The sequence below is a fragment of the Alligator sinensis genome, unplaced genomic scaffold, assembly GCF_000455745.1.
Source record: "Alligator sinensis unplaced genomic scaffold, ASM45574v1 scaffold486_1, whole genome shotgun sequence".
In the NCBI taxonomy this organism is placed as follows: Eukaryota; Metazoa; Chordata; order Crocodylia; family Alligatoridae; genus Alligator; species Alligator sinensis.
In genome coordinates, this window is record NW_005842053.1 from 2,236,002 (window position 1) to 2,248,216 (window position 12,215).

The 12,215-nt window shown below is 42.5% G+C and overlaps 1 pseudogene; it reads left to right on the top strand.

Moving 5' to 3' along the window:
• The first annotated feature begins 11,424 nt into the window (after nucleotides 1-11,424).
• On the top strand, nucleotides 11,425-11,608 carry LOC112550199 (annotated as a pseudogene).
• The last annotated feature ends 607 nt before the right edge of the window (nucleotides 11,609-12,215 follow it).

A 12,215-nucleotide genomic window follows, 5' to 3' on the forward strand; every position in this document is an offset into this window, starting at 1 on the left:
CAAATACCTGGACCCTTGGAAGCAGAGACAAGGCATAGTACTGTGCACTCGGGCTACATAGCAAACATAGGCGTGTTATGCCCCCCACATACAGGGCTGGGCTAGGGCAAAAAAGCTCCTTGTAAATCCTAAAAGACAACTGTATCTGAGCATACATTTTGCACTCATACATTTTTCCTGAAACCCAGCTGCAAAAATCCTCATTCACACTAAGGGTTCTATGAAATATGGCAGGACACAGGGACAGGATCTACTAGGTGTTTTTTATGGACACATCCCTCTTGGAGAAATAAATAGTTAATTGCCTCAGAACTGACGTGATGAAAAAAATAAAAGAAATATCATGTTAAAGTACTATTTAAGTCCTCACAACATAAGGAAATTCTGAGCTGAAGTGTAATCATATTAATACAATTTATTTACTTTACGTTTACTAAGTGTGATAAATTCATATTAAACAGCATGCAAAAAGATAGATTTGATGACAGATTTACTGCACCCTATAAAAAATACAAAACAATGAAAAAAAGGAATTGTTGCTTTTTAGCTGTTATTTTACAATTAATGAGCACCCTTCAACACCAGGCATGATAAAGGTAAAGAAACATCTGGAACAATCCCTACCATTTTTATCCTTGTAGGTTGTGAAGTATGGGGCGAAGATGAGGGTATAGTCTAATGGAAAGACATTGGGATTGAGAGACAAAAGACCCTGAGTTCTTCCAAAACATGTGACCTTGAGCCTGACATCTAATTACTACATGCTACATCTTCTTCATTCACAAAAGAGGTATGCCTGGGCTCCTGGAAACAGAGACTAGGCATACTACAATGTACTCTGGCTAAACACATACTTACCTGTGTTCTGCCCCTACACAGAGGCTGGGACTAAGCTAGTAAAGAACCCTTAGAGCAGCTCAAAACAGGCACGTGAGGTCCTTTGTGCAGGGGCCCTTTACACCAAACTCATCACACCCTATAGGTCAAATTGGGCGAACAGACTGGACCTGTGCACCAGATTCAGTGCACAGGGCTGGGCTGGTGCAGGTGCCACATGTGTGCCCTAGATTGGCCCTTTGTGGTGCATGCAGTTGCACCATTCCAGCCCCATGCCACCCGTGTAGCTTGTGTCTTAACTGTTCAACATGCCACATGCAGTGCACAGGGCTGGCACACGCTACATATAGCATGCAGGACCAATCCAAAGGGAGCCACATGTGGCATATGGATCCAATCTGAGATTCAAAAGCAGTATTGCAGATGATGGGTCTAGATGATAGGCTGGATGATAGGGCCCTGCGGGCCAGATCTGGCCTGAAGCCTATATCTGACGCTCCTGATTTATACTTAGTGTTGTGGAAAGGCTTTAATATAACTGAAAATAGGCCAGTTGTTTTTAGCACTCTCTTTGCAGAGTAAGGAGAAGGATATTATGTCAGTTTATACGCAATTCACATTTTAACAATTTTCTTCACACCAGAAGGGACAGAAATGTAATTTGTTCTTTCAGGTGGAAGCCTGGATTTGGAATCACAGTTCTGCATCAGGGTATGAAGGCTGCAGCATGGTTCATTGCTGCTGAATTAGAGAAAACTCTTGGGTCCAGTCTTTTTAAACAAAGGCTCAAACTATTTTTTTAATTCCTAAAGGCAACATAAAATTTATATTTCAACAGATAATGACTGAGATCATTCCAGCAGACCGACCCTACAGGGACTCATTCTCAAAGCTTCAGTATTATTATTGTTCCTTCCAATGTATTTTTTATTTTCTTTCTTTAAACAGGAAAGAGAGCTATTTACTAGAAACAGTGGCTCCTTAGTAGATGTCACATTTTCTTTATTAGAACTATTGGTATTGTTGCTTTTAGTTGGTAATTTTCTAATTTCAGAAATCAAGAACGTTGTGGTCTGTGGAGCCACAGGACATGTACTCCCATTTTGAAAAAACCTCTGAATAAACTGGAATCTTGGAAAAGATGATTCGTGTCTCACAAAAGCCTCTGAAAAGCACGGTTTAGAATATCAATTAAAATGGTTGCATGGTCAATATCTCATATTTGTTTCCTCTTTCTCACTTAAATACACTTGTGGTAAGACGTGACATAAATGCCCAAGGAATTTGATTTTTTTTTCTCTAGAGATTCTCTCTAATCCAAGTCTGCAGACTTCAGTCAAAGAAGTTTGTGTACAAGCCTTACACTATGTTATCCTTAAGGCTATCCTTAAGTCTAGTTTAAGGATTAAAACCTTTTTAATGGCCCACAGGCCTCTCCTGGTGGATATGGGATGGGTAGAGAAAAAATGGCTTCTGGCTACATTACCCTCCCACAGGATCTCAGGACTTTCTTACAGCTAGGATGGCGCAGAGTCTGCTTCAGTCTGGGGCCAATGAGCCAACGGCTGGATTATCTGGCCTTTGAAGACAATGCTTGGTCATTAGTGGGACTAGCTGCTGGGAACTGCTTCCAGGTATCTGGGGCTGTCCTTGGCAGTGAGACTCAGGCTGGTCAGACTGTAAGAAGGCAGGAGATCATCAGGATCACTGATTAGGGCGAATATCTATGGCCAAGAGGCAAGTCAAGGGCAGAGGTCAACTCTAACGAATGAGACATAGGTGGTCCTTGGCTTGCCTCCTACCCCAGGCCTTCATAATGCCTATATCTTAGTTTGCTATAAATTGAGGCTCTTGGACTTGGCTTATGGTCTTAAATCTTCACCCTTCCCAGTGGTTTGAGCTGCCTATGCCCTCATCCCTTGAAACCTTCCTAGCAATCACGCAGCAAAATAACTAGTCAACTTCCTGTTTCCAGTTGAAAAAAGTAGAATCTTTTCTTACCAACACCGTCATCTTGAAATGCTGCAAAGTCATAAAGACAGCTTTTGACGTTTTCAAAGTAATTCTTTTCAGCATTTTGGTCTTGTGAAAATGTTCATCTTATTCCAGAATAAATTAAAATTCTGGAATAGTAAAACTTTCTGTAAAATAGAAGTGCTGGCTTTGGCCACTCTAGCAGCCAGAAAAAAATGTTGATGAAATTGTGTCATACCTACAGATAAATTGTGTAATGATGTATTTAATTTTCATTATAATAATAATAATAATTGGTATTTTGGGGGTTAAAATATAAAACGTGTGCTGATAGGGGTTTGTGGGTAGCTGGTAAATCTGGAAGGGGGTATGTAACAAGAAAAAGTTTGGGAACCTCTGGTTTAGGCAACTATGTACTGTAGGCCTAATCTAGAGTCTAGTGAAACTAATAGAAAGACTTCTACTTAGTACAGTGGGCTTTTGATCATTCCCTACAAAGACAAGAAATTCAAAAGAAGGCAAGTTCACCAGTGTAAGAGACGCTTTTAATTTACAATAGAAACTACATGAAATCAAATTAGAAAATGTACCTATTTTGTTTTCATTAAGGGCTTGATCCACAATCCACAGAAGTAAATAGGAATCTGTCCAATGATTTCAGGCACACTGTGGCTTGCACCCTAATTACTTATATAAAAGATGACAATAAAATCAAAGGTTTTGCTCATTTAGTATGAGCTGGAAAAAGTTCTGTGTTCTTAAACATAACGCAGAAGCAATTAAATAGATATTTCAACACGGGTGTTGAAGAGATGACATTTCCTTTGAAGTGCTACTGAATGCCCCAATTACTATAATTCTTTTTCTTTCTTTGCCATTGAAGTAGATTAAATGGAATTTCCTCCCACAGAAACGGTGGGAGAGAAAAATCCAGACAGAGGATAAAACTGTCTTCTCATAGCTGCAGCATGATGCCTTACCCACAGAGTGGGTCTGAAGGGTGGATTTTTCTCCAAAATTGAGAATGACATTTAAAAAGTTTATAGCACTATGACAATGTAAGAGACCCACAAGGAAACTAAGACCCTGGTGCTCAGGAGAAGCCATTTTCAGGACCAGGGATCTAGTCCATACCTTCTTTAAGTATGGGATAATGGGCCCATATATTCAGTAGCATCAGGACTGGGCCTAGAGTCATTAAATAGAAACAGATATGCATTAAATTGATTTCTCCTTTTATCTAAACCTAACAGCCTTGCTAGTTTCCACTAGGGATAATCTTTCATGTGCCTCAGTGGTATCTCAGTGTGGAGAAAGCTCAGTGATATATATACAAACATAATTAATTATAATTTAGCATAAGCAGCCTGATTTTACTCATTTGTTGTGGCACAAGTCATGAGTTTACAAAACTGAAGTAAATGAGGGGAGAATTGGGTCCAACCTATCCATGGAAGTATTTTACATGAAATAGTACATTTTTGCATTACTGCTTATAGGGGTGGAATGTTGTTAACTTGCTGTTGACAAGATTATCTGAAACATAATTTACCCAGATTCATTATTTTCACACGGTAGCTTGTCATCCAGTAATACATTGACGCCAATGGTAATTAAAAGCTCTACAATCTACAGTCTGGGGATTAATGCTGGCTCCATGTAAAAGGCATTAAGGGTTGTTCACTATTTAAAAACAGATAACTTTGTAACAACATCCGGCCTTATAACAAGGGGATATAAGGCAACCAATAGGTAGGACTCTAATTAATCTCAGACTGATCCGGGTGTTTTGCTTTTTAGATATCAATGTGAAATCCTTATTAGCTTGTGGTATTACTTATTAAAATGGGCAAGAGGAAGCAATTCTAAAACCTTGGAAAATTTACATCCAATGTTGTTCTTTGGATTCTTAAATTAAAAACAAACTTTCTGTCTCTTTGTATTATCATTCCACTAGCTCTTCAAAAGGATGTTAGGCAAGATGCACAAAAATACCTGAGGCACTTGAGGCTGAGTGTTGTAACATGCAACCTGAAGCTGCTTGGGCCCCATAGTAGCATAGCATAATACACATCCTTGCGTCAGATGCCTAGGATTCATATATTACAGATAGGAAGAGTAAGGTACCTAAGCAAGGGAAAAACAAAAGTTTGCATATTGAGTAGAAAGTTGCTTAAACCAGCTAGCAGGAAATGTAGTGGAGAGGGTGTATCTTAAATCCTGCGTCTTGTGTAGACTTCAACATTTAACTGCGCTGCAAGGAAATACCTTCCTCCACTCAGGATTAACAACTCTGGAATTAAGTCCCTAACCAATTTTTATAAAGGAACGTGTAGGGCTCAGTTCTTTCATTCAAAGCTCAGCACAGAGATGAAGTGGTAGCAACTCTTTTAATCCAACCGTCTAGTGGTTAGAGCGTTGTCGCAGCATTCAATTCTCTAGATTCAATTTCCTCCTCTAATTAAGGGATTCATGTCTTCTCCAGAAAGAAAGACCTAAATACCAGGGCATAGGCTCTCCAAATTTCCTGGTGAAACTGCTCCACTTTGCATGGAATAATAAAATATTCAGGTGGAGGGGGAAAGCGCTCAAATGCATAGGCTCTCTCTAGGCTAGTGGTTAGGGCACTTAAGGGTTCTCCCACTGGAGGGACAGTAGCTAGTACTAAGTGCTTCCAGAAGCATTATGCACTAGCCACCGAGTAATAGATGGATTGTTTGGGGACGAAGACCTGTCCACCTCCTCATAAATCTTTATGCATGTACTTACCTAGAAAGGAGGAAGATATGGGTTCCAGCTTCTGTTTCAATGAATACTTCACTCTCTATACAAAGAAACTTTTAAGGCAGAAGTGTAACAAACGTGAGACAGCACAGCAGAGCTATATTCAATAGTAATGCACTGTACTGAGGAGAAAAATTGGGTACAAGAATTTGCCCTCTGAAGAGGTTAGTCGATTTAATTCAAAAGGTGAAAGCTGTGAAAGGGATACAAGTATATGTATTAAACCCTTAAACAACATACATCAGAAAGGATGTGGACACATTGGAAAGAGTCTAGCAGAGGATGACAAAAATGGCGAGGGGGCTGGGGCACATGACTTATAAGGAAAGACTGAGGGAACTGGGCTTATTTAGTCTCGAGAAGAGGAGCCTGAGAGGGGACTTAATAACAGCCTTCAACTGCCTGAAGTGGGGTTCAAAAGAGGATGGAGCTAGACTGTTTTCAGTGGTGGCAGATGACAACAAGGAGCAGTGGTCTCAAGTTGCAGCAACAAAAGTTTAGGTTGATATTAGGAAGAATTTTTTCACTAGGAGGGTAGTAAAGCACTGGAACAAGTTACCTAGAGAGGTGGTGGAAACTCCATCCTTGGAGTTTTTCAAAACCTGGCTAGACAAATCTTTGGCTGGGATGATCTAGTTGGGGATGGTCCTGCTTTGAGCAGGGGGCTGGACTAGATAACCTCCTAAGGTCCCTTCCAACTCTAACTTTCTATGAGTCTATGATTCTAACTTCCCACAAAAGCCAAACCCTTACAGAAATCTTTTCCTTCATACAGCACCCCATGAAAAAATGATTAGCTCAGTAACCACCTGAAACTCTCTACCCCTCCTTTAGTCCTCTTTTAGTGAAAGAAGTGTGTCCAGTCCTTTTTCCTCCAGTTCTTCTCTGTCTCTTCCTCTTCAATCTCTTCCTTGTCCCAGTTGATGTAGTATTTCAATTCATGAAGCCCTAGCTTCAGACGCTGTCTTTCAGTGAAAACCAACCCCTTAAACACCTAGAAGTTTCTTACTTTTCATTAACTAGTTTTAACACATGCTAATAAGGCCCTTAATAACTTTAAGGTTATTTCCTATGGTCCCTTTGGTATAAGTCCATGCAGTATTATCTACCACGCTAATGATAGGTTTATTTTAGTCACACTAAGAAAGTGGCAGACCCTTTCCCACACCCTTTTGCCTATCTATGTACACTCCCAAAACATGTCCCATTGTATCTTCTTCCCCGCACCTCTCCCTTGGACACCTTGATGAGCTTGTCAAGCTTCATCTACGTTGCACTTCTCTCACCGGCAAGATATTTTTACAACCATCCATGCTAGGCCAGCATGTTTCCCTTTTAGTTGTTTACCTGCCACTGAACACCTTCTTCACTTGTCCTTCTGGGAAGTTTCCCACTGGCACCATCCTGTCTCTCTCCTTTACCACTTTAATCAATTTCTTATGATCCTTCAGGACCGCCAGGTGTACCTTCCCTATTTTATACCTCTGCATGAATCCTTTCATCCTGATGTAATGAATCCCCGGTCACCACACCCATGGACTCTTCAAAGAGATCCAATATACTTTGCATTTCCTCAAAATTGCAGCTGCATGAAATCAGGTGATAAGTACTGCTTCCCCGCTAACACCCCTCCCCCCCCCTGTTACCACCTTGTATATCACATATATATATTTTGCATAGACCAACAATCCCAAGTCCAGCAGCCCCCATCTCCTCATCTTTCTTGCTTTGTGCAGCTCTAGCCAACGTTTCTCTTTTGGCATTCCAGAAGAACACATATATTCCCCTCTGTACTTTTGTTATCTGCTGCCACATGGTTGGGAATACAATTTCTGTATATAGAATAATCAGCAGTAGTACAGCCTTAAATGCCACCACTTTTCTGGCAAAGGGCAATGTACTTCCAGACCATTACCAAAGTATTTGCCACAGCCTTGCCTTCACCTTTTCCCATGCTGTATTACCGTTCTCTTTAGCATCCATTAGGATCCCTAGCACTCTGATTTTTCTCTTTCTCTTACTTGAAGGCCCAACTTTTCAAGTCCCTCCAGTTCTCCATTCCCATTATGCTGCTTTTCAATCTATTTAGTTTAGCCCCTTTTGCTTCTCCATACTTTGATGTATGCTTTAACACCCTTTCCATTGAAAGTCTATCTCTAACTACTACATTTATATCATCCACGTATAGTACACATTTTACCTCTCCCCCTCCTGGTATGTTTACTTATGACCTTGTCTTTCTTATTCTTCATGCTAATGGCTCCATGCTGTATGCAAATAGCAGTGGTGACAGGGGGGTACCCTTGTCTCACCACTGTATGGATTTTAAAGTCCCTACTTAGTGTTTAATGCAGACTGCTTCACTTGGGGAGAAGTAACCAGAGACACAAATATAGGTTAGGAGGAGGTGTCCTGGCTATCATGATGGCTGAAATGGATGGGGTCATGGTTGATCACAGGATAAACATGAGCTATCAGTGCAACGCTATAGGCAGCAGAGCTAATAGCATACTGGGATGCATTAGCCAATATGTCGTGAGTAGGGCTAAGGAAGTGATACTTCCTCTCTACTTAGCACTGGTGAGATCCCAGCTGAAGTACTATGTCCAGACCTGGGTGCTACACTTCAAAAAAGATGTGGAGAATCTTGAAAGGGTCCAGAGAAGGGCCACAAGAATGATTAAGGTTCTGGAGGGCAAACCTATGAGGGCAGACTAAGGTATCTGGGACCCTTCAGCCTGGAGAAGAGAAGACTGAGGGGGGACTTGGTGGCAATCTATAAGTATGTAAGGGGTGAATATCAGAAACTGGGAGAAAAACTGTTCACTAGGGCAGACAAGGAGCAATGGCTATAAACTGTTAGAGGATGGTTTCAGGTTGGATATAAGAAAGAACTTTTTATGCTAAAGGTGACCAGAATATGGAATAGACTTCCCAAGGAGGTGATGCAGTCCCTAACCTTGGAAGTCGTCAAGAGAAAACTGGACAGACACCTTGTTGGGGTCATTTGATCTCAACAGGATTCCTGCCCAGAGCAGGTGGATTATATTCAATGATCTTTCAAGGTCCCCTCCAACCCTTAATTTCTATGATTCTATGATTCTTAGATGCCCATTAATTTAGACTTGACTCTGCTTCTCTGTACAATAACCTTATCTAACATACACATTTCTCTGGGAACCTCATTTTTCCTAGCACCTTAAATATGTAATCAAGATCCACTCTGTCATATGCTTTCTCTAAATCTAAGTTTGTTATAACTGTGTTTGTTTTTCTCTCTTGCATGTGGGACAGTGTATCTCTGATCACTCTGATTACTTCAGAGATCCTTCTACCTGGCATTGCCTATACTTGGTCTTCATATATTATCTTCTGGAGGTTTTTCCTATTCTTTAAAGCCAGGATCTTGGCCATTAACTTATAGCCATTAAGTGAAACTATTGTCAATGCCATTTATGCTTGTTTAAAAATGAATGCACCTGTCCCTTTAAGGTGTGTCTGTGTTACTGCTTGGGGTGGTTGACTCCTCCTCCTCCTCCCTCACTCTCATCCCTGTAGCCTTTGCTAGATCCCTTTTGCATTTAGAGAGGATTACATATTCCTACCTCCCACAGCTTCCTGCCTTCTGGTTTCTAGTCTGGGCTGGAGCCCAGAGGTTTTAGTGGCAGGAAACTGCTCTCCAGTTCTTTTCTGACTCACCTCCATCATTATCAGGTTTGTTTTTCCTGGTCTTCAGCTCTGGTGTTTTGTTTCTTCAGCCAGGACCTGTTTCTCTGGTTCTTTCTCTTGCTCTGTCTCCACTTATGTTGTCTGTAGGGTGTTTTCTTTCTTCCCCACCCCCACCTCCATATCTGAGTTGTTTGCTGTTCCTGCCTTCCCTTCCCTTCCATCTTCTGTCTGCTCCTGTGATGTCTCAGTTGCATAAATGTTGCCCCACTCCTTCTCTGTTTCACTCTCCTATACCATTTCTGCCTCAGTGTCCAACCCCTCCTCTCCTGTGCTCTCTTCCTTTGGGTTTTGCTATTTAGGCAGTCTGACTATAGTTGCAAAGGCTTTGGGCACCTACAAGTGTTCCTGTCCTTTAAAAATAGTACATTTAGGGACTCCTGGCACTCTGCTGCTCTATGCCCCATCCTTCACATCTGTAGCACATCATGAGAGGACAGTGTGTGAACAGGTTCCTTCCCTTTCCACATTTGCTGCACCATTTTGGTTGCCCATGGTATATTATAAAACCCTGGTGTGCCCTGATCTGGATCACTTACATAAGTGGCCCACACTTGTAGGGATCAGATTAAAAAAGCTAAACTGAACTAAAATTAGCAGCATGAATCAAGGACAACAAGAAGTCCTTTTTAGGTATGTAGGGAACAGGAGGAAAAATTAATGGGAGTGTGGGGCCATTGCTCAACAACTCAGGACATCTAGACAACATAGGAGAAAATTGAACTCCTGAATGACTACTTTGCTTTGGTCTTTTGCTGGGCCAAGGGGAAGATCACGCCAGTTAGAGTACAGAATGATCAGGATTCAAATGACCACTTACCTACTATTGCTGCAGAACTGGTGTGTAATCAGTTAAAGAAACTGGAAGTATATAAGTCAACAGGACCAGATGAACTTCATCTGAGAGTGCTGAAAGAGCTGGCCAAAGTAATCGTGGAACCCCTGGTGAATCTCTTCCAAAACTCACGGTGCTCTGGGGAGGCCCCCAAGGAATGGAAGAGGGCCAATGTTGTACCCATCTTCAAGAAGGGGAAGAGAGAGGACCTGGGTAAGTATAGGCCAATTAGCCTAACTTCTATCCCAGGGAAAATCCTGGAAAAAATCATTGAAGAGTCTATGTGCGATAAGCTTGCAAAAAGTAGGATTCTGAATGACAGCCAACATGGCTTCGTCATGGGCAGGTCTTGCCTTACCAGCCTCATCTCCTTTTATGATCAGGCAATCGTACCCACCTGGATAAGAGAGAGGAGGTTGACATTATATACCTTGACTTTCAAAAAGCTTTCGATCTGGTATCCCACAATGTTCTTGTGATAAAATTGGAAGACTGTGGGCTTAACTGTGAGACAGTCAAGTGGGTAGCTCTCAGTGCCTCTTTCTTATTTTCCTGCCATGCTACTTTCAGCAAGCTGGCTTGCTGTCATGCTCCCATCATCCTCTGCTTCTTGCCCAATGTACCGTTTCCTGCTGCTCCTGCTGCCACCATCCTCTGCTCCTGTCTTCCTTCTGGCATCATCACTCTCATCGCTGCCTCCACCACTGCTCTCACTGTCACCTTCTTTCTTCCTTATTTCTCCACCTTTGTCCACTGTCCGTCTTTTTCCAGATCTTCATTTCTGCTCTTCAACTCTTTTCCCACCTCATGGTTACTTGCCACCACAGTCATTGTTTTGAGTTTTGAGTCTCCTTTCTCTACTCATATCCCGGTGCTCTGTTGATTCCTTTCTCTGCCTTTAAGGCATAGATCAGGCTATCAATACTGTTGGGAAAGTAACACAAGAATAGTTTAGTCCAGTCCATCTAAAGAAGATATATGGTAGTGCCTGTTGTGGTCAGTTCCCCTCAGTGCTGACTCTTTTTCCCAGTCATGGTGAGCCATTATGTTGAATACATTTTGACTTCCTCTTCATTCCAACAGTTGAGATATGCCTCTCCCCCACCCTTTCCAATTATTCCTGTTTCTTCACCAACCTTAAATAGCTGGCAAATGACACCAAACAGGGCCCCAAACAGTCACCATGGCTTGAAATGCTGTTGACTCTGCTGGGCCCAGCCCAATGAACAAGTGGTAAATCATGAGCCTTCTGGCTTTAGACTGATAGCATGCATAGCTGGGAGGGGAAATACCATTATCACCAGGTCTCTTGTGGGCTAAGAAATGGTTTTCCCAGGGTGAGACCTGTCCCTTGCACTCTGGGCATGCTGACCCCTGCAAGTTTCCCCAAATGCAGGAGACTTGATTACACAATTTTATGGTAATGGGGGACTGCTTTCTTGCTTTTCCCCTGACTTGTTTCATAGTTTCATATTTGGTAGGGTCGGAAAGGACCTGAGCAGATCATCAAGTCCAACCCCCTGCCATGGCAGGAAAAAGTACTGGGGTCAAACGACCCCAGCAAGGTGTTCGTCTAACCTCCTCTTAAAGACCCCAAGGGTAGGAGCCAGCACAACTTTGCTTGGAAGTTGGTTCCAGATCCTAGCCGCCCTGACTGTGAAGTAGCGCCTCCTGTCTGAATCTATCCTCTGCCAGCTTGTGTCCGTTATTTCTAGTCACTCCTGGTAGTGCTCGGGGGAACAGGGACTCCCCCAATGATTGTTGGTCCCCTCTGAGTAGTTTGTAGCAGGCCACTAGATTCCCCCTCAGCCTTCTCTTCTGGAGGCTGAACAGATTCAGGTCCCTTAGCCTCTCTTCGTAGGGCCTGCCCTGCTGCCCCCTGATCATGTGGGTGGCCCTCCTCTGAACCCTCTCAATGCTGTCCACATCCCTTCTGAAGTGCGGCGCCCAGAACTGGATGCAGTACTCCAACTGTGGCCTGACCAGTGCCACATAGAGGGGGAGGATCACCTCCTTGGACCTGCTTGAGGTGCATCTGTGGATGCATGACAAGGTGTGG